At 40.0% G+C, this 27064-nt stretch overlaps 1 protein-coding gene across 1 annotated transcript in view; it reads right to left on the bottom strand.

Moving 5' to 3' along the window:
• Nucleotides 1–27064, bottom strand: part of LOC149214883 (uncharacterized) — a 293065-nt gene that overhangs the window by 131706 nt on the left and 134295 nt on the right. The gene's annotated exons all lie outside the window — the stretch shown is intronic.

The following is a 27064-nucleotide window of genomic DNA, read 5'->3' as shown; positions in this document are numbered from 1 at the left end:
AAGGGTTTTCGGTTTTGGTCTAACCATTAAAGGACACCTTAGGATCACACCAGGGTCCTCGAATTAATGCTTTAAACAAACTTCATAACAAAACCGATAAAAAGACTTTGGATAAGGCCATAGCCGCTGGCGGCTTACTGACCAGGCGGAGGAGGTTGACAGCCCGCATGTGAATGGGGCGGTCTAACCGTTGTTTGACATCTAGCGAATATCCCAACGGTTGCGGTCAACTGTTCCCCTTGACAATTCCAGTAGCTTGTTCACATGCGATAACTCCGTTGTGGTTAGGTCGGATGGTTATACAAACCCTGGCCGCTAATCACATCTTCGCTCACATGTATACTCTGTCGTTTAGAACCCCGCACGGTCAGGCCGGATGGTTATACAAACCCCGACGGCTAATCACATTTCCACTCACATGTGCCTTAACCCCGCGCGGTCCCGACGCGGTTACATTTAATGGTTTAGGACTGTTTAATGTTATTTGCAATGTTTTTGATGTTTTAACATGTTTCATAGCCCGAGAGTTCAATAAAAGGGTTTTAGACTTAGGAAATTGGGTTTTTTGTAAATAGTTTGCAATGCAAATGAGGTCCGAATAGGTTTAGACATAGGTTTAGGTCTAGCATAGGGTTTTGATACATGGTTTTAGCATTAGGTTTTAATGTCATTTTGATGCATGAATTTGATAAGTTAGGGTTAAGGATTAGGTTTTGGATTAGTAGTTTTAGGGTTTAATACAGTGTTCATAAAACCCTGATTACAATCATTTCTCACAAAGTGACAGTCACCCAAACACACATCTTCGTCACAAAGCTACTTTTGCGATGACATCACATGACGACAAACCATATCGAACCCCTCCAACGAACGATACACCCATGTCAATGATCAACCTGCGAGTGGACGACAAAACCAAAATCCTGCGAGGTGAATGACAAAAACATGTCGACGACCAAATCCTGACGGAACTGACGACAACCACATGTCGACAGCCAAATACAAAACCATCACCATGAAAACCATTATCATCACCTGAACAAACCTGAACCATAATCAACACTGTCAAAACTGAACAACATTGAACTAAATGCCGACGATGACACTGAACACGGACGATGAACCTGTGCAACTGATCTGACGAGATCCCCCTGGATCAGCGAGCCCATCCAGAGCCTTGATTAGATTCAGATCGCCAATGACAGTGTGAGAATATTTCTCACTACCTCTTTGCCCATTTATTCTCTGTATCAGATTGCCAGTTTGGGCATCTAAAGATTTGTACTCATAAACTATTGAATAATAATAAAACACTCGGTTGTTACACCGGTTTTCCCACATCGGGTTTTTTCGGGGATGCTTTTCCAAAAACAACAGGGTATTTTTGTGTGTTTTTATTTCTCTCCTGTGAAGTATTTTGTTTCTGCAATATTTTATGTATTGAAGGTTGCAGTAGATTTTATTTCGGTGTTCACTGTGTAACACTGTAAATAACTTAATTCAGAAATTAACAAGTAGGAGAAATTTACTCAGTTGCCGCAGTAGGGAATCAAGTCACCGATTCTTCACATATGTCAGAGAACAAATCGTAAACCAAAGAGCTCAGAGGATAAGAGGAGAAGGAGGTTCGAATTTTTGCGTAGGCAACAATTCGAAACCCCAGGGACAACATATTTCCTTGGCCAGAAGGGTCAATTTTTCGTGGAAATTTTATTTGTCTACGTGGGTCGACAAAGAATAAAATTTTCCAAATTGAAGAGTACCAGACGCAGAGGGAGTATCAACAATTTCCTTACAGAGAATGCCTTCACTTAGGACGCAAATTTTGGTGTAGTTTTCTAGTGCAAAGAGCGTCAGGAGGAAGGAAGAGCACACACTGAGGGAATTCTTTCCTCAAGAGACTTTTAGCCAAGAAGTTCAAATTTTCCTGGTAGAGCAGCAATAGTTTTGTGGGGAATTTCTCAATCCAAAAGGGAGTGTGAATAGCTGGGCAGCAACTGCATAAAGGATAAGAGGAGAAATTCGACATTTTTTTGGGGAGATGGCATCAGCAGGGTTGAGAGATCAAGATCGGTTGGATGGAGCCAACAACTATGTGACCTGGAAGGCTAGAATTTCCTGCCTTCTAGATGAACATGATCTCAAAACTTATATCGATAGTGTGGTAGCTGTACCCGCAGACGCAGATCTGCTTAAGAAATACAAGGAGATGGAAAAAGATAAGAGGTTGATTATCGATGGAGTTTGAGATCATGTGGTATCTCACATAGCGACAAAGATACTACCCAACAGGTGTGGGAAGCATTAGCTACGTTGTACGAAGGGTCTTCCGAGCAGTGGAAGTTGTATCTTCAGGAGAAGTTGAGATGCACGAGGATGCAGAAAGGGGAGCGTATAGACACCTTCCTCACTAGGCTTCAGGATGTCTAGGATCAACTGTCTTCAGTAGGGTCAACGCCCCAGCCTACAAAGTTTGTACGATTAGCTCTAAACAACGTTTCCGAAGAATGGCAAGTTTTCATCCAGAGCATCCTGGGCAGAGAAAAATTGCCAGATTGGGAATGTGTGTGGGTTGATCTGCAGCAAGAGGAGATGAGGCGAGAGTTGGTGAAGGGCACCATCAGTGGTGGTAGCAGCAGTAGTGGGATGAAGCAAGTAAAGGAGGAGGAAGATGTGGCCCTCACAGCTAAGGGGCAGCAAGAGCAGCGCTAGAGGAAGAAGGACATTTCCAAGATCAAGTGCTTCAGGTATGGTGAGCTTGGCCACTATGGCACTCAATGTTCTCTCAGAAAGAAGGACAAAGAGGAGAAGCAGGATGAGCAGGCTGCATCTGCTGAGATCGATAGGATGTCCTCCATACTGGAGGAAGATTTTGCCATGATCACTGAGTTACCTCTAGCGGTGAGGTGGGGTGATTTGGAGTTGTAGCCCCAAAGAGATATCGCTTAGGAAAGATTCTTGAGGAGGTCCACCTCATGAATCAATACCTTGTTACAGGAGCCCAAGACATGCAGTAGCAAGATAGACCAGTGGCAGTTGATGCAGTCAGGTGCCAGAGTGACAGACGCAATAGCTAGTAGCGGTCAGATACAAGGCAACACAGAACAGAGTTGGCAACAGTGCAGAGTCAACAATAGCGTAGAGGCTTTAGTGACAGCACAGAGTCTAACAACAATCAGAACTTGAGTAACAGATGCATCATACTAACCACAATCGATTCAATATTTTGGATATTTTTCCGTTGCAGTTGTTGCAGTCGCAACGACAACAGTTGGAGAAGGTTGCAGTGCAGATGTAGCGTTGGCAGCAGTTTAGCAAGACCAGCAGTAGCATGGATGCAGCAATCAGAGTTGCGTAGTAGTTGGTGAGTAGCAGAGCCAAACATTAGCAACGCAACAAGAGATGGTGTAGAGACAAGGTGATGCTTCAGTGGGTTGCAGCACTAGAGCACATTCCTTGGTAAAAGGGAGTGTTGATTTATGTAGCGTCGTATGTGCTCTAGCCTCGAGAGTTTGAAGAGACTCAGGGTTTGAAGAGACTCTAAGACACATGCATTCTCCGATACCCAGAAATCGTTTGGGAAAATTCCACCTAGAGATGGTTTAATTGAAATAATTAATAATTTTTAATGTATTCCTGAATCATAAGTCTAAACCTAGGAAATGTGATTACTTAAAGGGTATTAATTAAATCTGGTGCGAATCTTCTAGAAGAAGACGAGGAAAAACTCCCAGTTAATATTAGCCTTTGATTATGTTTTAATCTTGGTCGTTCGTGCTGCAACAAGAGATTATAAGAAGGAGCTTAATGGGCACTTGGAGAACACACCAAGATAGTGAGATATAGAGATCGAATTTCTCAAGAGTAGCAGCGTTGAGTTGCCAGAGAGAGATTGAGTGATCTTCTTGCAGTGAGGGCCAGGGATAGTAGACCGGATGGGACTTTTCCAGTTCCGGAGACTGCAAGGCAGAGAAGGAAACGACAGGTTCAGAGAGGCAGCGCAGTGCTACAGAGGGAATCCAAAATTTTGCTGGGAGCAGTCGAAATCTAGTGATGGAAGCCGGGGTGTGCGACCGGAGAGCCAGAGAGTCAACTTCCAATCAGAAAAATGATCAGCAAGAAGGGTGACGCAATTCCGAGAGGTTGTGACCAAGTGACAGCACAGAGGCAACGTGGGGCTGATCATCCAAAGCCTGGATCAGATTCAGATCACCAATGACAGTGTCAGAATATTTCTCACTACCTCTTTGCTAGTTTATTCGTTGTATCATATTTCCAATTTGGGCATCTAAAAGTTTGTACTCAGAAACTACTGCATAATAATAAAACACTCAGATGTTGCACCGGTTTTCCCACATTGGCTTTTTTCGGGGACGTTTGCCCAAAAACAACGGTGTATTTGTGTGTGTGTTTATTTCTCTCATGTGCAATATTTTGTTTCTACAATATTTTATGTTGCCAAGGCTGCAGTAGATTTTATTTCGATGTTTATTGTGTAACACTGTAAATAACTTGATTTAGAAATTATCAAGTATGAGAAATTTAATCAATTGCTATAGTAGGGAATCGAGTCACCGATTCTTCACACTCTTATAATAATCCAAATCAGAATACACCCTTGCAACATTGGTACTCTTCCACTCACCCATCTTGGTCCATACCTCCTTCTTGGCCTTATGCTCCTCCATATCCTACTCAACCTGTCAATCATCCTTTTCAGCCATATCCACCTCAATCTTCTCAATGGGGCAACCAATCACAAGGGTGGAGGCATCAAGTTAACCGGCCTCCTGCTTTAGTGCCTCCACCCCAACCTTAGCCACAGCTCACTCATCTTACTCCACCTAAGTAACCTCAAATTCCTACTCAACCAAATCCAAACCCGAACAACAAGCAAGCACAACAGGTTTACAATGGAGAGACATCTTATCCTGCTTATGTTGTGGAAATCCAAGAGATCAACCTTCGGTCTACGAGAGTTCTTCTAGATAACCACCCAGCTTCTTCGCCTGACGAGCTTGAAGGAGAGAAAGAAGAGAGTGTTCCTCAAGTCAATCCACCTCCTTTTCTTGAGGGGTTGATCCACCCTAGCCAGCACACCCCATAAGAGGTTAAACTTTTGAGAGAATTGAAGAATTTGGGTGTTAAAATAACCCTTCTCCAGGCTATTAAAGATGTTCCCATCTATTATAAGCTCGTCAAGGAGAAATGTTTCAAAAATCCTGGGAGAAGAAAAAGAGAGATCCCCACCATAAATGTTGTTGGGCAATTATTTGATTTGATGCTTGGGAGGGTGATCTTCCCGAAATATCTAAACCCTGGAAGCCATGTATTAGATATGCATATTGATGGCCTTATAGTCCCTAACACCCTGATTGATCTTGGAGCTGTATTCAATGTGATGTCAAAGGAAACCATGCTAAAGCTAAACCTCCAAGGGGCTTTGAGAAAGACCATCATAGTGCTACAGCTTGCATACAGATCCACAGTAGCTCCTGAGGGAGTTGTTGAAAATGTTATGGTCTCCATCGACTCTTGGGAGTATCCTACTAATTTCCTGGTTCTCCATCCAAAAACCAAGTTTAATGGCTATCCTCTCATCTTGGGAAGGCCATGGTTAGCCATTGTTGATGCTTACATTAGTTGTAGGGCTGGTAACATGACCATTAAGAATGGGCATTTGTCTAAACTGTTGATATTGTATCCTCCTACTCAGCCTTCTATGAGCATGACTTACCATTGTGGCTGGAAGAGGAGGAAGAAGATGAACTGTATCACACCACTCCCCACCCAATATGCACTCTGGACGTCATTACAGGAGGGGGGCAACCTGATGAAGGTGATCTCATTGACCATATCCTTCAGAATCAACCTCCCACTCCCATCCCCATTTATGAGTTGATGAAATAATCTGAGAGTAATCCTTGGGCTGACTTAGGCCCTATTGACTCAAGTCCAGACCATGTCAAGATTGTCAAGTTTGGACCATCAAGAACCTTAAATATCAACCCTTCTCTCTCAACCAAAAAATAATAACAATTGTGCAAAGTGTTGAGGTAACACCTGGATGCTTTTGCTTGGGGCTATAAGGACATGAAAGGTGTGCATCCCTCGGTCTGTACTCACCATATTTACATCGAGGAGGGATGCAAGCCTGTGCGCCAACCACAGAGGAGGATGAACCCAGCTCTTAGGGATATTGTGAAAGAAGTACTGAAAAACTACTGGATGCAGGGTTCATATACCCTATTTCAAATAGTGAGTGGGTGTCACCTCCTGTGTTAGTTCTTAATGTTAAGTTATGGTATGTTCTATGCTTATAACAGTTTACTTCTTTTTCTTATTATATTCCACCGATTAGCAATCACATGTACATAAAGTAAAGTGCAGATAGAACATTAAACGATCGACAGAAAACAAGCCAAGACAAGAGACACAAGATGTGGCGGCTAGCTAGGGACAAACCCCACAATGTGTGGGGAAACCCTTTGATCAAATCTTCTTTTATCTCCAATAATTCAGCAGAGAGAAATAGTACAATAAATCTGATTTATATCAGCAGTAGCAAGCCCTAGATCAGCAGCATCAGCATTAGCGGCTTCATTATCAAACTAGGGCAGACCATATCTCACAAACCGACCATCGGATTGACTTCATTCCACCACCAAAAGTTTCGGCTTCCAGAGGAGGTTCAGATGAACCTACAGCGCAGTTCAGATGAGGAGATATTCTAGGCCACGCAAGTCAATCTTTACTTCTGCAGTTACAGCTTCAGTTTCAGCAGTTTCCGGCTTCAAACTAGGGCAGTCGGTATCTTGCAAACCGTTCGTCAGATTGACTTCATTCCACCACCAAAAGTTGCGGCTTTCAGAGGAGGTTCAAATGAACCTACAACGCAGTTCCAAAGAGGAGATCTTCTAGGCCACGGAAGTCAATCTTTACTTCTGCAGTTACAGCTTCAGTTTCAGAAGTTTCCGGCTTCAAACTAGGGTAGTCGATATCTTGCAAACCGTTCGTCGGATTGACTTCATTCCACCACCAAAAGTTGCGGCTTTTAGAGGAGGTTCAGATGAATCTACAGCGCAGTTCCAAAGAGGAGATCTTCTAGGCCACGCAAGTCAATCTTTACTTCTGCAGTTACAGCTTTAGTTTCAGCAGTTTCCGACTTCACATGTGTGAGAGAGAGACCCATTTCAGTGCAATAGAGAAGAGACTCATTTTTGCGCAGTAGAGACATGTGATGAGATGAGTGAGTCCAAATGAGAAAAAGTCCTCTTATATTTATACACAACGTTGGTGGGTCAATAGATGCGATTGTTGGGCTTCTGAGCCTACATGAGTTGTAGGTCGGCTTGATAATAATTCCATAATCAAAATAAATTCATATTTCCATGAATACTTATCGGAATCGGATGATCTTTATATCAATCCTACACCTCTCGACGAGAGGAATCTAATAAAAATACTATCAGCCATGAATAAGATGACCCACATGAAGTTTTTCCCTGGTTGCCAATTTTAACACTCACTCTCAACCATGGAGAACTTCATCTGCAATCTATCTATCGGTCATTACTATTCATCCATCAAATGCACTGCCCTGTACAGCCTGACCCTTGCCCTGCTCTACTCTATTATGCATGTTCTGCTTTGTCTTTTTCTGCCCTGCACTGATCTGTACTATTTTGCTTTGTTCTGCTCTTCTCTTGCATTGTTCTGTTATGCTCTGCTTTTGTCCGAATTATGAAGAAGAAGAAATGATAGAGGACGTATCATACTAACTCAAAGTCAATCTCAGAGTATGTACCACTGGTCCCAGACCAGTCTCAACCAACCCGAAGTCAGCGTCATAGTGAGTACAACTCCACTAGTCCTAGATCAGTATCATCCTCCACTGACTCAAAGTCAGTCTAAGAGTGCGTACCATTGGTCCCAGACCAGTCTTAGCCGACCCGAAGTCAGCTTCATAGTAAATAACACTCCTACCACTGATCCCAGACCAGTATCGCAGTCTCAAAGAGTGTAGCACTGGTCCCAGACCAGTCTCAACCGACCCGAAGTCAGCGGCATAGTATGTACCACTCTCACTGGTCCCAGACCAGTACTGCACTAACACGAAGTCAGTCTCGGAGTATGTACCACTGGTCCTAGACCAGTCTCAACCGACCCCAAGTCAGCGTCATAGTATGGTACAACTCCTACCACTGGTCCCAGACCAGTATCATTGATCTCAGATTAATGGAGGTGATCCTAGCGTAGGGAATACGGTAGATACAACGATGCGTCCATCGGTACTACTATGGTCCCTAACTTTATTTCCCTACTCATTGATCAGATGATAGGTACTTCCCATGAGTCCCAGACTACATGGGTAGGATGCCTCGACAGGAGAACTAATCAATCCTGTCCTCACAGGAGAACACATCAATCCTGCTACAATCGCCATGGAGAACACATCAATCCAGGCTGCCATGGAGAACACATCAATCCAGGCCTCACAGGATAACTAATCATCCTGCTACACAGGAGAGCGAATCATCCTGTTCCACAAGAGAGCGAATCATCTTGTCCCACAAGAGAGCGAATCATCTTGTTCCAGTGTGCACCACCAGGGGAGGGTGAGTCACCCTGTGGTCATATGTTGCTCCAGTAGGAACCGCAAGCCCTCAGAGCTCCCAGAGCTCAATGTATGCAACATGCAGGACCCTTGTACAAGGGTTTCTTGCCGACTCCAAGTCATTTGGGAAAAATCACATATTAGATCTTTCCTCGGGGCTTTCACAAGGTGTATCAACCTGTACATCATCTTAATGTGATGGAGCTTCCTTGCTCATCGACTTACCATATCCCAGATGATGTCTATCTGCTGGAGCAAATGAAGAATACGGGATTCCTCAATAATCGAATCCCACCTCTGGTTGTTACAGAGAATCACAGTGGTATCAAATGTAAATCCAAACAGCTCAATGAAGAGCTTTCGCAACCAGACTGCCTCACAAGATGTTATGCTAGCAACAATATATCCTGCTTCGGCGGTGCTCAAAGCCACCGACTCCTGCTTCCTGCTCATCCAAGGTATCGAAGCAGATCCCAAGGTGAAACAGTACCCGGAAGTGCTCTTACACTGCACCACACTACCTGCCCAATCAACATCAGTATATCCAGGTAGTCTCACATCTCCGGCAGTGTATCTTAATCCATGAGAGATTGTGTCCTGAAGACATCTCAGAAGATTCCTGGCATCAATCCAGTGAGGCTCAACCAAATATGAGCTCACAATGCTAACTGCAAAACATATGTTCGGACAAAGGTTCACCAAGAACATCAATGCGAATGAGTTTTTGAAACTCAAAGGCATTTCCCAAGTCTGGTCCGACATCACTACCATATAACTTCTAAAAGTTAAGATCTTCGAGGTAGTCACAAGCTTGCAGTCCATCATACAGAATCTTTCCAATATATTTACCACATATTTTCCTTGAGATAGGAAAATTTCCCTTGGCTTCTACCACACTTCAAGTCCTTGGTCCTTCATTTCAAATTCAGAAGCCATCTCCGTCTTACATTTGTGAATGAGAGGGTTTGCACCTGTTAGAAAGAGGTCATCCACATACAACACCAATATGAGAGCCTTGTCATCTTCAACCTTAAAGTAAAGGTTAGGATCAGCTTCACTCCTAGTGAATCCCAGCTTCATCAAGTAGCTATCGATCCTCTCATACCATGTTGGGGGTGCTTGCTTCAGCCCATAGAGAGCCTTCTTCAACCTGCATACATGAGATATTCAATCATAAATCTCAAATCCTTCAGGTTGCTCCACATAGACCTCTTCTTTGATAGAACCATGCAAGAACGCGGTCTTAACATCCATCTGATGTAGGTTCCATCCTTGTGAACCCACAAGGGCTATGATCAAGCGGATGGTCGTATATCTGGAAACAGGTGCAAATATCATAGTCTATACCTCCCTTCTGGGATAAACCACGAGCAACAAAATGAACCTTATAATTTTCCATACTTCCATTTGCTGCATGCTTTATCTTGTAAAGCCATTTTGAAGTAACAATTGTCTTGTCCAGGGTCTGGGAAGTAGTTCCCAGACATCATTCTCCTTAATAGACTCATATTCTATGGTCATAGCATCCTTCCATAGTTTCAGCCCATAGAAACTTTGGAAGTCTTTGATCCTGTAGCATGGCCCGGACAGCTTCCATCATCGTGTGGTTCTTTCTTCCCACCACACCATTCTGCTCAGCAGTATGTGGTGTACTAGTCTCCCTCTTAATGCCAACCTCAGGTATGCCGGAGTAAACCAATTGTAATATATCGGAGGTCTTGCTTTGGCTTGAGGGGAATGGTCCCCTTTTGAGCTTTCCTTTGGCACATCTCGGTCATACACCTTTCTCTACTTGGAATTAAGGCATCCCTGTTACCATCTATCTTACATCGGGTAGAGCTTTGTAATGAAGGTGGGCAAACCTCTGATGCCAAAGATTGGACTAAAGAGTTGTGTCACAAGACATAACACCTAGCGGACTTCCAACAACCTGATATAATGAATCAACACTAAACCAAGAGTAAAGGCATCTTTAACATTATTTTTCAAAATACATACCTCGCCATTGCTGAAGGTTACCTTGTAGCCTTTGTCTTCCATTGCCAAGATGGACACTAAGTACCTTTTGAGGTCAGGTGCATCTAATACATCCTAGAATTTCTAGCCTTCTAGAATGCTTGTCCTCTTCCTTGATTCCCAGCTCTCCTCTTACCTTTGTTGTTGTTTTGTTATTCCTTTGATTGCCATCAGAGGGATTTCGAGTTGCACCACTGCATACTATACCATGCTTCTCTAATCATGATTATCATCATGCTGCCCATGTCCATGATTTTATCCATCATAATGTTGCTCAAACTAGTGTGCATCATCATCATGCTATCCTATATGTCCATGATCTCATGTTGCCCTTTATGTCCATGATCTCATTCATCATGATGCTCATGATCTCATACATGGTGACTTGCTTTATCGCAAATGTAACATCGTCATTTTCTTCTAGCCTTAGGTCCAGCCTTTCCTTTTGATTTAGTCCCGGAATTATTTCTTTTCTTTGCATGAGAAGAAAAGGCAGCAGGAGGACCTTTAGGCAAGGGCATTTCCTGCTCTTCTACCCTTGTTTCTTCTTGAATGCATCTAGCCATAAATTCTTCGAAACTAGGAATTACATTATTGTTCAAAAGAGTAGTCCTGAACACATACCATTCAGATAGTAATCCTCCGAGAGTTGTGAGTGCCATTTCTCTGTCAGTAATATTTTCCCCAATAGATAGGAGATCGTTCTTGATCTCGGTGATTCTTAAGAAGTATGCTTGCATACTTTCATATTTACCCTTCTTGGTTTCCCTCAGCTTATTTCTAAAGAAAAAAACTTGATTTGCATCATTAACTTTAAATAAACTCACCAGTTTATCGTTGATTTCCTTGGAGTTGTCTAGATCAGAGATGTAGGCCACCAAGCGCTTGTCGATAGAGTCCCGGATGATCTTTTTCGCTTTAATTTCTCCGTTCTTCCATTTGTTCCTGGCAGCAGGAGGTGCATTTGATGGAGGCTCAATAATATTGCCTCTTACGTGACCCAAGACTCCTTGATCCTCTAGGGTTAGATCGATAGACATCTTCCTTCTGTGATAGTCAGCCTTCTCACGGAGCTTGTCTTCGGCATGAAAGAGTGTTGAGAACCCCATAGTTCTTTTAGAATAGCCTTGCCAATCTTCTCTTCAATGATTGCTCTTGCTTTTGCCCGAGCTTTGTCTTCACCTCAGCTCTGATACCATGTTAAGTTATGGTATGTTCTATGCTTATAATAGTTTACTTCTTTTTCTTATTATATTCCACCGATTAGCAATCACATGTACATAAAGTAAAGTGCAGATAGAACATTAAACGATCGATAGAAAACAATCCAAGACAAGAGACACAAGATGTGGCGGCTAGCCAGGGACAAGCCCCACAATGTGCGGGGAAGCCCTTTGATCAAATCTTCTTTTATCTTCAATAATTCAGCAGAGAGAAATAGTACAATAAATCTAATTTATATCAGCAGTAGCAAACCCTAGACCAACAGCATCAGCATTAGCGGCTTCATTATCAAACTAGGGCAGACCATATCTCACAAACCGGCCGTCGGATTGACTTCATTCCACCACCAAAAGTTTCGGCTTCCAGAGGTTCAGATGAACCTACAGCGCAGTTGAGATGAGGAGATCTTCTAGGCCACGCAAGTCAATCTTTACTTCTGCAGTTCCAACTTCAGTTTCAGCAGTTTCCGGCTTAAAACTAGGGCAGTCGATATCTTGCAAACCGTTCGTCGGATTGACTCCATTCCACCACCAAAAGTTGCGGCTTTCAGAGGAGGTTCAGATGAACCTACAGCGCAGTTCCAAAGAGGAGATCTTCTAGGCCACGGAAGTCAATCTTTACATCTGCAGTTACAGCGTCAGTTTCAGAAGTTTCCGGCTTCAAACTAGGGCAGTCGATATCTTGCAAACCGTTCGTCGGATTTTCATTCCACCACCAAAAGTTGCGGCTTTCAGAGGAGGTTCAGATGAACCTACAGCGCAGTTCCAAAGAGATCTTCTAGGCCACGCAATTCAATCTTTACTTCTGCAGTTACAGCTTCAGTTTCAGCAATTTCCGGCTTCACATGTGTGAGAGAGAAACCCATTTCAGCGCAGTAGAGAAGAGGCTCATTTCTGCGCAATAGAGAGGGAGAGATGTGATGAGATGAGTGAGTCCAAATGAGGAAAAGTCCTCTTATATTTATACACAATGTTGGTGGGTCAATAGATGCCACTGTTGGGCTTCTGAGCCTACATGAGTTGTAGGTCGGCTTGATAATAATTCCATAATCAAAATAAATTCATATCTCCATGAATACTTATCGAAATCGGATGATCTTTATATCAATCCTACACCTCTCGACGAGAGGAATCTAATAAAAATACTATCAGCCATGAATAAGATGACCCACATGAAGTTTTGCCTTGGTTGCTAATTTTAACACTCCCTCTCAACCATGGAGAACTTCATCTGCAATCTGTCTATCGGTCGTTACTATTCATCCATCAAATGCACTGCCCTGTACAGCCTGACCCTTGCCCTGCTCTGCTCTATTCTGCCTGTTCTGCTTTGTCTTGTTCTGCCCTGCACTGATCTGTACTGTTTTGCTCTATTCTGCTCTGCTCTTGCATTGTTCTGTTCTGCTCTGCTTTTGTTCGAATTATGAAGAAGAAGAAATGATCGAGGATGTATCATACTGACTCAAAGTCAATCTCAGAGTATGTACCACTGGTCCCAGACCAGTCTCAACCAACCCGAAGTCAGCGTCATAGTGAGTACAACGCCACTGGTCCTAGATCAGTATCATCCTCCACTGACTCAATGTCAGTCTAAGAGTGCGTACCACTAGTCCCAGACCAGTCTTAGCCGACCCGAAGTCAGCTTCATAGTAAGTACCACTCCTACCACTGGTCCCAGACCAGTATCGCAGTCTCAAAGACTGTACCACTGGTCCCAGACCAGTCTCAACCGACCTGAAGTCAGCGTCATAGTATGTACCACTCTCACTGGTCCCAGACCAGTACTGCACTGACACGAAGTCAGTCTCGGAGTATGTACCACTGGTCCTAGACCAGTCTCAACCGACCCGAAGTCAGCGTCATAGTATGGTACAACTCCTACCACTGGTCCCAGACCAATATCATTGATCCCAGATCAATGGAGGTGATCTTAGCGTAGGGAGTACGGTAGATACAACTATGCATCCATCGGTACTACTATGGTCCCTAACTTCATTTCCCTGCTCATTGATCAGATGAGAGGTACTTCCCATGAGTTCCAGACTACATGGGTAGGATGCCTCGAGAGACTCATTTCTGCGTAGTAGAGAGAGAGAGAGATGTGATGAGATGAGTGAGTCCAAATGAGGAAAAGTCCTCTTATATTTATACACAACGTTGGTGGGTCAATAGATGTGACTGTTGGGCTTCTGAGCCTATATGAGTTGTAGGTTGGCTTGATAATAATTCCATAATCAAAATAAATTCATATCTCCATGAATACTTATCGGAATCGGATGATCTTTATATCAATCCTACACCTCTCGATGAGAGGAATCTAATAAAAATATTATCAGCCATGAATAAGATGACCCACATGAAGTTTTGCCCTGGTTGCCAATTTTAACACTTAAGAAGAATGAGAAATCGAGAATATGTGTAGATTACCGAGAACTCAACAAGGCTACAAAGAAGGACCATTTTCCCTTGCCCTTCATTGACCAAGTCCTAGATGGCCTTGCAGGGAAGAAATTTTTCTCCTTCCTAGATGGATTTCGTTGATACAATCAAATCCAGATTAGCCCCGAAGACCACAAAAAGACCACATTCACATGTCCTTCGGGTACCTTTGCTTATAGATTTCTTCCATTTGGTTTGTACAATGCCCCTGCTACATTCTAAACGGCAGTTTAGAGTATTTTTGCTGAATTGGTTCATGATTTTGTTGAAATATACATGGATGATTTCACTCCTTATGGATGTGACTTCCATGAAGCTCTCTCCAATCTGTGTGAGGTTTTGAAAAAATACATTGAAATGAATCTCTCTCTAAGCCCTGAGAAATGTGAGTTATTGATCAATGAGGGGACTGTCCCTAGGCATTCAATATCCAAGGAAGGGATACAGGTGGACCCAAAAAAATTGCCATCATCAAAAGGGTCCCTACCCCTCAGAAATAAAGAGATGTTACAAACTTCTTGGGAGTAGCGGGGTATTATAGGAGATTCATCCAAGACTTTAGTAAAGTGGCTTCACCTTTGTTTCTTTTTATTTTTATTTTTAACAACGTGGTGAATCGGTAACTGCCAGACCTAATCTAAGGAAGACCTAGGATCAATTCTTGTAGCTGCCACTGTAACACCAAGAGTACATCCAACAACCTACAAGCCAGATATACTAATTTCTTATGACTTTGGCAAGAGCCAAGACTCACGTTGGGGGGGGTCTATAAATACATACAGAAGCCATACAGAAGCCATGAGTAGGAAAGACGTTATAAATACATACAGAAGCCATTAAAGATTTCCTTAATGACTTGAAAAAACTTTTTTTAAAGCATTTTTTATCTTTCTTTTGCTTTTTTAGTGTTTGTTTTGACCCAGGATAATCTTTCTCTTCTATTATGTTATTTTTGGACTGGGATTTGCTTTAATAGGTTTTGTTAAGAAGTCTCTATTACTCATTTGCTCTTTTTCATGCCAAATTATTTATTCATCATATAAAATTTTATTACATAATCAATTAATTCCAATCATGTTTCCATAGCTATTAAATTCAAACAATAATTCAAACTCTAAAAACATCCATGTTTTTAAAAAACAAAACACAAAGTATCACACAATTGATATAATATATAACAATATTTAAGCACATCACATTTTGATGTTTACATCACTTTTTCGTTATATACTAATTTTTTAGTTTATTGAAATACAAAATGGCACTTCATCTCCCTTTATTATTTAGGGAATCGATACACTCCCTAAAAGGGTTTTAGTGTATTGGTAGGAACTACCCATTATCTGGATTTCTTCCATGCTATGAATACAACAACCACTCCCCCAAATCCAATTACCACACCTATCCCCAATGCTATGAATGATATTTTTTCCTTCACATGATTGAAGAAGCCTATTTCAACTTTGTTTTTCTCACCAATGTCTCCATTTGATGTTGCCTTATTGCATGATTGTAAAGGATATCCACACAAACAGTTATTTCTTTCAAATGAAGATGCATTAAAGGTGGAAAACTATCTTCCCATTGGAATCTGTCCGCAGAAGTTATTGGAGAAAAAGTTCACAACTCCCAATGTTGATGAGTTAGAGAGAGTTTGGGGAATCTCTCCTGACAAATTATTTTTAGCCAAGTCCAACTGTTCCAAAGTAGATATCCTACCAAGAGAGGTAGGAATTTTCTTTTCTAATTGATTCCAAGATAAATTCAATAATCTGAGACGTCTCAAACCTCTTATATAACTGGTATTTCACCTATAAACTTATCATGAAACAAATCAAATATAGATTCAATAGGCAATGCATATGAGAGATTCTACTCTATTCATTTTATGTCAATCTCTATTTCATTTCATAATATATAATTCTCCATTTGATCAAATGTCCATTGAGATACATTTATTGAAAATGCTTGAAGCCTCTGGAAATCCAATGGTATCTTCCCCCAAATTCATTATTGGATAAATCCAATATATGCAGTTTTGTGAGATTTACTATCCCCTTAATATTACCATAAAAATTATTATAGCCTGCACTTAAAACCTGTCACTCTTTCAAATATATAACATATTTGAAGAGTTGCCCTGTAAATCTGTTTTTCCTTACATCCAAGATTTCAAGTTCGCTGTAAGACCAAAGACGAAGGTAGAGACCCAGAAAAATTATTAGAAAAAACAGATAAGACTCGCAGAGAAACCGGAAGCTGTATGTCGATATGTCCACTAAACAAGTTCTCTGACACATCAATCTCTATTAATACCCCAAATTTAGGGAAGGCTGGCATTGTTCCCTCCAAACTATTGCGCGACAGATACATCAATTCCAAAGCTGTAAGATTGTCAAAGACACTCCCAAGAATACTCCCTGACAATTGGTTGTAGCGCAATTCGATTATATATAGCTTGGCACAATTTCTTAGAATGGGAGGGATCTGACCACCTTGGGAGTTGGCTTTCAATTACAGAATTCCAAATTCAGCTAGACGACCAAACTTTGTTGGTATGCTACCTGTGAATTTGTTACTACCAATCCAAAGACCCGACAACTTAGTACAATTGCCAAGTGTTGGATTGATGCGACCACCTAGTAGGTTGTATAGCAAGCCGAGCTCTTTCAATTCAACTAGACGACCAAACTCTGTTGGTATGGTACATGTGAAGTTGTAGCCAAGGGAGAGAGAGGATAGCTTAGTACAATTGCCTAGTATCACGGATGGAGCCGCCCAATGAATTCTCGGACAATTGTAAGAATTCCAACTCAACTAGACTACCAAAGTACGTTGGTATGGTGCCTGTGAAGTAGTTAGCTGCAAGGGAGGGGGTCGATAGCTTGGTACAATTGCCAAGAGTTGGAGGGATGCTTCCACCTAGTGAGCTGTAACGCAGGTCGAGCTGTTCCAACTTTACTAGATGGCCAATCTTTGTTGATATGGTACCTGTGAAATTGTTATTTTTGAGAGCTATCTTTTGAAGGCTTGTGCAATTAAACAGAGATTCGGGAAGAGATCCCGTGAGCATACCTTTAAACAAATAGTCCCAAGATCTGTTGAAGTCAAGTATCACCAGCGATTTAAGCTGCCCCGTTTTTTGTGGAATTTCTCCTTTAAAAAAATATTGGAAATATTTAAAGCATGCAACAAGGAAAGGTTGCCAATAGATGGTGAAAAGGTACCTGTGAGATTTAATCCAGGAAGGATTATGGCAACGACCCTTGGAGTGTGAGTGTGTTGTGTGCAGGTAATACCATACCAGAAGCATGCTTCCTCGGAGTTGTCAGTTGTCCAATTGGAGAGCCTTCCAGATGGATCTTTGATATGATTTTTAAATGATAAGAGAGCCCGTACATCCATCTACAGTTGGAATTGATGACCTTCCTTCAGCAGATTCTGTCCATTCAACACAGAAACTTCAGAATCCGAAGTTGATCCATTAGTCATGCGATGATACATATGGCCATCATAAAAACCATCTTCAGCATGAGAATGGTTATAATTGATACTTGTTGTTGCAGTTACACAGGATACCATGGAGACTACGTACAGGAGCATCAAAAGAAGAACAATCTTATGCTCCATTTCTTTTTCTCAGTGATACGTGAATGTCCCTCAAAGCTTTTAGCTCTGTTTTCAACTACCTTCAGCTCATATGTTTATATATAACTTGAACCGCTATTATATAAAATTGTTTGTTTGGTGAAAACATAGAAAAGACATTAAGCGAGTAAGAGAAATGGGCGTGTTGACTGGGGAAAGCATAGAAAATACATTAAGCCATGTTGACTGGGGCAAGGAGGGTATGAAGTCCCATCTATGTATCAAGACATGACAAAGACCGACTAGTCATCAAAGATCATAAGTTGTTTGGAAAAAGCAAGGAAACACATTGCGGCAAGAATATGATAAAGATGATCTGTGTAGTCTGTAAAGTTGGGGATTGAGCAGTCATTAAAGGTCGGAAATCATAAGACTTAAAACAGCATTAAGATAGAAAAGCGACCATGTTGAGTGGGTAAGACCAAGATATTACAAATACTTTGATAAATGAAATTAGTTTGCAGTAGATTCTCAACTTGTGCTTTAATTGTGACAAATTTCTTGGGGTGAACCAAACGTTAATTTTCGTCGTTTAACGGTTTTGACATCCGACGAAAATTTACGTCTGATTCACCCCAAGAAATTTGTCACAATTAAAGCACAAGTTGAGAAGCTACTACAAGCTAGTTTCATCGATCCAAGTACTTGTAATGTATTGGTCTTACCCACTCAACAAGGTCATTTTTCTATCTTAATGTTGTTTTAAGTCTTATGATTTTCGACCTTTAATCATTTCTCAATCCCCAACTTTACAGATTACACAAATCGGCTTTATCATATTCTTGCCGCAATTCGTCTCCTTGTTTTTCCAAACAACTTCTGATCTCTGATGATTGTTCGGTCTTTGTCATGTCTTCATATACAAATAGGACTTCATACTCTCCTTGCCCCGGTCAACACGGCTTAATGTATTTTCTATGCTTGCCCCAGTCAACACGATTTCATGTATTTTCTATGCTTGCCCCAGTCAACAAGCTCGTTTCTCTTTCTCGCTTAATGTATTTTATATGTTTTCACAAAACAAACAAGTTTATATAATAATGGCTCAAGTTACATATAAACATATGAGCTGAATGTAGCTAAGAACAGAGCTGAAAGCTTTAAATGACGTTCACGTATCACTGAGAAACAGAAATGGAGCATAAGATTGTTCTTCTTTTGATGCTCCTGTACTTCGTCTCCATGGTATCCTGTGTAACTGCAACAACAAGTATCAGTCATAACCATACTCATGCTGAACATGGTTTTGACGATGGTCATATGTATCATCGCACGGCTAATAGATTAACTTCGGATTCTGAAGTTTATGTGTTGAATGAACGCAATCTGTTGAAAGAAGGTCATCAATTCCCACTATGAATTGATGTATAGGCTCTCTTGTCATTTAAAAAGCATATCAAAGATCCATTTGGAAAGCTCTCCAATTGGACAACTGACAACTTTGAGGAAGCATGCTCCTAATATGGTATTACCTGCACACAGCACACTCACACTCCAAGGGTCGTTGCCATAATCCTTCCTGGATTAAATCTCACAGGTACCATTTCACCACCTATTGGCAACTTCTCCTTGTTGCATACCTTGAAATATTTCCGATAATTCTTTGAAAGGAGAAATTCCACCAGAAATTGGACAGCTTAAATCGTTGCGGATACTTTACCTCATCAAATCTTGGGGCTATTTGTTTAAAGGTATGCTCATAGGATCTTTTCCCGAATCTCTGTTTAATTGCACAAGCCTTCAAAAGATATCCCTCAAAAATAACAATTTCACAGATACCATATCAACAGAGATTGGTCGTCTAGCAAAGTTGGAACAGCTCGACTTGCGTTACAACTCACTAGGTGGATGCATCCCTCCAACTCTCGGCAATTGTACCAAGCTATCGACCCTCTCCCTTGCAGCTAACTACTTCACAGGCACCATACCAACGGACTTTGGTAGTCTAGTCGAGTTGGAATTCTTACAATTGTTTGAGAATTCATTGGGCGGCCGTATCCCTGCGACACTCGGCAATTGTACTAAGCTATCCTCTCTCTCCCTTGGCTACAACTACTTCACAGGTACCATATCAACAGAGTTTGGTCGTTTAGTTGAATTGAAAGAGCTCGGCTTGCTATACGACCTACTAGGTGGTCGCATCAATCCAACACTTGGAAATTGTACTAAGCTGTCAGGTCTCTGGCTTGGTAGTAACAACTTCACGGGTAGCATACCAACAGAGTTTGGTCGTCTAACTGAATTAGGAATTCTGCAATTGAAAGCCAACTCCCTGGGTGGTCAGATCTCTCTCATTCTAAGAAATTGTGCCAAGCTATATATAATCGAATTGAGCTACAACCAATTGTCTGGGAGTATTCCTGGGAATGCCTTTGACAATCTTACAACTTTGGAATTGATGTATTTGTCGCACAACAATTTGGATGGACCAATGCCGGCCTTCCATAAATCTGGGGTATTTAAAAAGATTGATGTGTCAAAGAACTCGCTTAGGGAACATCTCGACATACAGTTTCCGGTTTCTCTGCGAGTCTTATCTGTTTTTTCTAATAATTTTTCTGGGTCTCTGCCTTCGTCCTTGGTCAATTGCAGCGAACTTGAAATCTTGGATGTAAGGAAAAACAGATTTACAGGGCAACTTTTCAAATATGTAATATATTTGAAAGAGTTACAGGTTTTATGTGCGGGCTATAATAAATGTTATGGTATTATTAAGAGAATAGTAAATCTCACAAAACTGCATATATTGGATTTATCCAATAATGAATTTGGGGGAAAGATAACATTGGATCCCCAGAGGCTTCAAGTATTTTCAATAAATGTATCTCAATGGACATTTGATCAAATGGAGAATTATATATTATATAATGAAATAGAGATTAATAGAAAAGGAAGATAATACAATTTCTCATGTATTTCTTACTGAATCTATATTTGATTTGTCTCATAATAATTTTATAGGTGAAATACCAATTAGTATAGGAAGTTTGAGAAGTCTCAGATTATTGAATTTATCTTGGAATCAATTAGAATGGAAAATTTCTACCTCTCTTGGCAGGATATCTACTTTGGAGCAGTTGCACTTGGCTAAAAATAATGTCAGGAGAGATTCCCCACACTCTCTCTAACTCATCAACCTTGGGAGTTGTGAACATTTCCTCCAATAACATCTGCGAACAGATTCCGATGGGAAGACAGTTTTCCACCTTCAATGCATCTTTATTTGAAATAAATAAGTGTTTGTGTGGATATTTTTTACAATCATGCAATAAGACAATATCAAATGGAGACATTGGTGAGAAAAACAAAGTTGAAATAGGCTTCTTCAATCATGTGAAGGAAAAAATATCATTCATAGCTTTGGAGATAGATTTGGTAATTGGATTTGGGTGAGTGGTTGTTGTATTCATAGCATGGAAGAAATCCAGAGAATGGGTAGTTCCTACCAATACACTGAAACCCTTTTATGGAGTGTATCGATTGCCTAAATAATAAAGGAAGATGAAGTCTCATTTTGTATTTCAATAAACTAAAAAATTAGTATATAATGAAAAAGTGTTGTAAACATCAAAATGTGATGTGCTTAAATATTGTTATATATTATATCAATTGTGTGATACTTTGTGTTTTGTTTTTTAAAAACATGGTTGTTTTTAGAGTTTGAACTATTGTTTGAATTTAATAGGTATGGAAGCAGGATTGGAATTAATTGATTATGTAATAAAATTTTATATGTTGAATAAATAATTTGGCATGAAAAAGAGCAAATGAGTAATAGAGACTTCTTAACAAAAGCTATTAAAACAAATCCCTGTCCAAAAATAACATAATAGAAGAGAAAGATTATCCTCAGTGAAAACAAACACTAAAAAAGCAAAAGAAAGAGAAAAAAATGCTTTAAAAAAAAAAAAAATTCAAGTCACTAAGGAAATCCTTAATGGCTTCTGTATGTATTTATAACGTCTTTCCTACTCCCTCTTAATGCCTTTTCCATGTTTTGGCCGAACAACTTTACAGTTTACATATAAACAACTTTACATGAGACTTCACTTCTTCTGATCTATAATGACTGCTAAGTCTTTGTAATGTCTTTGTTGCATGTGGCAAAGTGTTTTGCAAGGTATTTCCTACAAGGCAAGTTTAGAAGTCACACAGATATGAGTTTTATCATATTCTTACCCTGCATGTCCCACGGGACAGGGCAAGTTTAGAGGTTACACAGACATGAGTTTCATCATATTCTTACCCTGGATGTCCCACAGAACAGGGTGCAGTGAAATATGGTGACTTTCATCTGACAACATTTCCATACAAGGGACATTATCAGATATTTGTTCAATAATTTCTATGTACATTTCATGGAGCCACTTTTAATCCCTACTGTCCTTCGTCTCCATGGTATCCTATGTAACTTCAACAACAAGTATCAATTATTCCATACGTCTAGTTGAATTGGGATTTCTGGATTTGGATGCCAACTCCACCAGCCAATTCTAGGAAATTGTACTATGCTATATTTAATCAGTTTGAACAACAACCAATTCTCAGGGAGTATTTGACAATTTTATAGCTTTGCAAATCATGGATCTTTTCCAAAACAATTTGGAGGGACTAATGCCAGCCTTGCATAAATGTGTGGCATTAGAAGACAGATGTGGCACAAAACAAATTGGAGGGACCAATGTCGGCCTTACATAAATCTGAGGTATTACAAATTATTGATATGTCAGAGAACTCGCTTAGTAGACATCTCGTCATACAGCTTCCAGTTTCTCTGCAAGTCTTCTCTGTTTTTTCCAATAATTTTTCTTAGAATAGTTGGACTCCCTCTTACTGTCTTTTCCATGTTTTAGCCGAACAACTTTACAGTTTACATATAGACTTTATATGAGACTTCACTCCTTCTGCTCTATAATGACTGTTAAGTCTTTGTAATGTCTTTGTTGCATGTGGCAAAGTGTTTTGCAAGGTCTTTCCTACAAGGCAAGTTTAGAAGTGACACAGATATGAGTTTTATCATATTCTTACCCTGCATGTCCCACGGGATAGAGCAAGTTTGGAGGTTACACAGATATGAGTTTCATCATATTCTTACCCTGGATGTCCCACGGAACAGGTTACAGTGAAATATGGTGACTTTCATTAGACAACATTTCCATACAAGGGACATTATCAGAGATTTGTTGAATAATTTCTATGTACATCTTTGACAGCCGAACTCAACCCCAGTCTCTATAAAATTGACGATATGTAAGCAGTTTCCATAAATAGGGAAAAATTGATCCACAAAACAACAAGTTTACCAATGTGTATATTTTATGTTCATGGGACCACTTTTAATCCCTACTATCCTTCGTCTTCATGGTATCCTGTGTGACTTCAACAAGTATCAATCATGCTCATACGTCTAGTTGAATTGGGATTTCTGGATTTGGATGCCAACTCCACCAGCGAATTCTAGAAAATTGTACTATGTTATATTTAATCAGTTTGAAGAACAACCAATTCTCAGGGAGTATTTGACAATCTTACAACTTTGCAAATCATGGATCTGTCCCAAAACAATTTGGAGGGACCAATGCCAACTTTGCATAAATGTGTGGCATTAGAAGACAGATATGGCACAAAACAAATTGGAGGGACCAATGCCAGCCTTACATAAATGTGAGGTATTACAAAATATTAATATGTCAGAGAACTCACTTAGTGGACATCTCGTCATATAGCTTCCGGTTTCTCTACAAGTCTTATATGTTTTTTCCAATAATTTTTTTAGAATGGTTGAACGTAAAGAAAAACAGATTTATAGGAACTTTTTAACTATATTATATATTTGAAAGAGGTACAGACTTTAAATGTGGAATATAATAAATTTTATGGTAATATTAAGGGAATAGTAAATCTCACAAAACTACATATTAGATTTATCCAATAATGAATTTAGCAGAAAGATACCATTGGATCTCAAGGGGTGAAGGACTTGAAGCGCTTTCAATAAATGTATCTTCGCTTTATCAAATGGAAAAGTGTATATATGATATAATTAAATAGAGATTGAAATAAAAGGAAGAGTATAATCTCTCATATGTATTCCCTACCAATATTATATTCGATTTATCCCATAATAATTTTACAAGTGAAATATCCATAAATATAGATGTTTTTAGTAGTTTTAGATTATTAAATTTATTTTGGAATCAATTAGAAGGGCAAATTCTTCTCTCTACAGCAATTAGATTTGGCAAAAATAATTTGTCATGAGAGATTCTCCATACTCTTTTTAAATCCTTAATGTTGAGGGTTGTGAACTTTTTCTCCAATAATTTCTGTGGATAGATCAGATTCCAATGGGAATGTAGTTTTCCACTTTCAGCCTATCTTTATTTGAAATGAATAATTGTTTGTTTGGATATTCTTTACAATCATGTAATAAGACAAAATCAATTGGAGTCATTGTTGAGAAAAACAAAGTTGAAATAGGTTTTTTTAATCATGTGAATGAAAAAAAGTCATTAATAACATTGGAGATAAGAGTGGTCATTGTATTTAGAAAAGTAGTTGTTATCTTCATAGCATGAATAGCTTTTAACAATACAGTGAAACCTTTTTATGGAGTGCATTGGTTCCGTAGGAAAATGAAATGGAGTAGTCTATAATGCGACTTTTCGGAGATTCCGATCATCCGAAAAGCGCATTATTCCGGCCAACCACCCAACTGGCGTTCCCTCACCTCCGTCTCCCTCACTTCGCCAGAACGTGAACTCCGTTACCTCCGTCACCGCCACCTCGCGCGCCGACTTCCTGTTTCAACTTCACCAACCCCGCCAATGCCTTAACGAGAGTATGGCAATCGTGCCAACTCGATTTGAAAAGTTCGTATGAACCGGAGCATTATAGACTACTCCATAGTTAAGTGCCTTCGATTGCAGCTGGGTTCATAGAATTACAATCCAATTTCTACACAGTGGGGGGAATACCAAATTATAACTTGGTGAGTTCGTACGTTTGTTACTCTAGCCTGCCCTCCTTTTATATGATCCTCCTCGAGTCATGTACTCAAAAAAAATTGAAAACCATTGTTTTTCTGGCTGAAAAATCTTCAAAAACGTGATACTAACTGTTATTGAATTAATGCAGACTTTGATGTTCAGGTTGCTTTGTAACGCCTTCCGACAATTGTGGGAAGCATGCTGGAATTGATCCGTGGACTGCAATATTGGGATCATGGGGCATAATTGTGTAGGTCTGTGTGGGGGATATTAATCAGAGAAGCGTGCTAAGGCCATGCCATCCCACTTCTGCTGCCACTAACGTGCCTCCAACTGAGCCATAATTTCATGTTTCTCATCCTATAAATATTACTGCTGCATCAAATCTAATGAACAGTACAGTCTATTGGGATCCCCTACTACCCCGCCCTTCCCCAAAGCAGAACCACCGAGCGAGTGAAATGCGGTTTTATGGACAGTGATGATTGTTGGGTATGCACAGAATGGATATGTGGGTGAAGCGTTCAAGCTGTTTAAGGAGATACCTGAGCCAGATAGACTACTCCAAATCTTTACCGAAAAATAATAACTAAGATTTTTTTGGATGAATATAGTCGATTCTGCTTTAAAAAAAGGCTAAGGTTATGTTTAAAATTCCAACAAAGAGGGCCAGCGAACAATTGAGCAGGGATCTCCAGATTACTTCAAAATTATGTGTAGCTCTGCAAGCTATCGTTCAACAGAAAATGCTTAAATTATAGTCCAGACAACCAATAAAACACAATAAATTGATTTATGGTATTATTCTTCACTGTGAGTGGGCCAGCCTATTGTTGCACGCAATATTTAACTTTATTCCAGGTTGTCTCTACGCGCTTAAAGTCGTTAAAGAACCAAATCTTTACAGAAAAAATAATAACAAAGATTTTTTTGGACGAATATAATCGATTCTGCTTAAAAAAAGGGCTAAGGTTATCTTTAACATTCCAACAAAGAGGGAGAGCAAACAATTGAGAAGGCTTCCCCTGATTACTTCGAAATTATGCTCAAAACGATGAATACACCCAGGTGGAGCTAAAAATGACTAAACCAAAAAGGTGGTGAAAGGTTGAGCATGGAGGAAAGTACATGATCGGTTTCATGAATACCTGCAGATCACTACATGAAAACGGGTTTGTATGAATTGGTTGTTGGTGTATGTCAATGAAGAGGACCCACGACAATAGTCTACTTGTAAATGCAACTATTTATTCTCTTTTAAAACTTCAGTTTTTAGATTCAACTTCATAATATGTCTCCACATTTTTTGCAGACATTGAGACATGATGGAAAAGAAATGGAACACTATTATGGGCCTTGAGGTACAAGACCCTAAAGAGAAAATCATATTTTCTAGTAAAGATTTAGTTTGGTCTGAAGTATACAAGACAAACATGAATATTGACCGCGTTGCAAAAATTCGTAAACTAAGAATTAATGATTTTATTCAAGGAGAGGAATCGAATCCAGACGCTCCATGTTCCTTCCAGCGTCAAAAAAGCAAAACTCCAAGCTTAAGGTCTAGCGCTGTCTTACTATGGGAACTGTAAGTATTTTAAAAAAGCCTTATTTACATGTTGATATTAACAATGTTTTATCATTTGTCATATGTGTTGACATTTCAAAATTTATTTTGTAGTTATACTTGCCCATATGGCCCAGACGACAAGAAAGAAGAATGGAAAACCAAACCAAAGCGTTCAATTATCAAAAGGAGGGGTTGCCAATGCCATTTTATTATAAAGGTCATGGTTCAAGATCCTGATGTTGCAATAATAACATACAACATGTATGATCATGAAGATGGGCAAGAATGGCCTTGTCATGGCAAACATGACACTTTAGGTGCTGATGGTCCTCAGAGGAAACCAAGACTTTCAAGAGACATGATTTCTTATTTAGAAAGTTGTTTTTTCCTTCAAGTGCCAATTGACTCTGTTTGTAAAATGCATATTAAGAAATATGTTGACATACATGCCACAACTCGGGTTAGGGATTTTTTCTTACGCAGAAAAGATATTGTAAACATCTATAATCGTCTGACAAAAGAAAATTACCAGAACCATAATACCGAGTTCATATTTCCATTATAG

This window comes from Pinus tabuliformis, chromosome 1_1, assembly GCF_031772625.1.
Source record: "Pinus tabuliformis cultivar Carrire ecotype Pingquan chromosome 1_1, CPIR1, whole genome shotgun sequence".
Lineage (NCBI taxonomy): Eukaryota > Viridiplantae > Streptophyta > Pinopsida > Pinales > Pinaceae > Pinus > Pinus tabuliformis.
This window is presented reverse-complemented; position numbering and strand designations above follow the sequence as displayed.